This window comes from Sinocyclocheilus grahami, unplaced genomic scaffold (assembly GCF_001515645.1).
Source record: "Sinocyclocheilus grahami isolate Dianchi unplaced genomic scaffold, SAMN03320097.WGS_v1.1 scaffold888.1, whole genome shotgun sequence".
Taxonomy (NCBI): Eukaryota; Metazoa; Chordata; class Actinopteri; order Cypriniformes; family Cyprinidae; genus Sinocyclocheilus; species Sinocyclocheilus grahami.
The window spans coordinates 158820-159578 of record NW_015506067.1 but is presented as its reverse complement, the minus strand read 5'-3'; the positions used below and the strand labels follow the sequence as shown (position 1 = coordinate 159578).

At 32.0% G+C, this 759-nt stretch overlaps 1 protein-coding gene across 1 annotated transcript in view; it reads left to right on the top strand.

Annotated features, from left to right (window-relative positions):
- Nucleotides 1–759, top strand: part of LOC107563760 (MICAL-like protein 1) — a 23820-nt gene that overhangs the window by 14114 nt on the left and 8947 nt on the right. The window lies entirely within an intron of this gene.

Below are 759 nucleotides of genomic sequence, written 5' to 3'. Positions count from 1 at the left end.
GGAACCTCCTCGCCCCACCCCCAGATCACCGGATCATCACCCTGACAACGGTTAGAATCTTCATCTCTGTTACACGTGTTACACATACATGTTACACATGTATGTTACACTTACTATTGTTACAATGTAAACATCATAAAACAGACTGCTTCAGCTCTACATTCAACTTATGTGTTTCCAGTAGCTGTTTGGTGATAATTAATGATTAATGCATTTATTTGAATTCAAACAGGCAAAAGCTTTTCTGTTCAGTCCCATTCACTCTCTTCCCAGCATGTACTGGGCAATGAATCATGTTATATTGATTGACTTTTTGCCAGTTTTACATACACTGTTTTCAATAGTTGTCATCACATTTACTAAAGATTAGCAGAGTTTGTTCATAGTTTTATTGTTTTTTCGTGAGTGTTCATGTGAATAGAACTGAAAACATGAAATACATAATACTGAATAATTTAAAACTATATAAAGACATATCTGTACAAAGCCATTTTTTAGGTTGATATCACTTCTTATTTAATTGAATCTGAATATAGCATTGTTACAGTGATGCTAGCTTAATTCTATTGTTTATTTTATTCATATGGCTCTACATCATGTGCTTCACCTTGTTTTCAATGTCTTGTTCAAATAAGTACTCACAAAACAAATAAATTTTTCTCAGATTTGTTCATTTGTTATTTCTGTAACTGTTATATATAATGGTTTTATACAGTATATTTACAGTGGGGAAAAAAAGTATTTAGTCAGCCACCAATT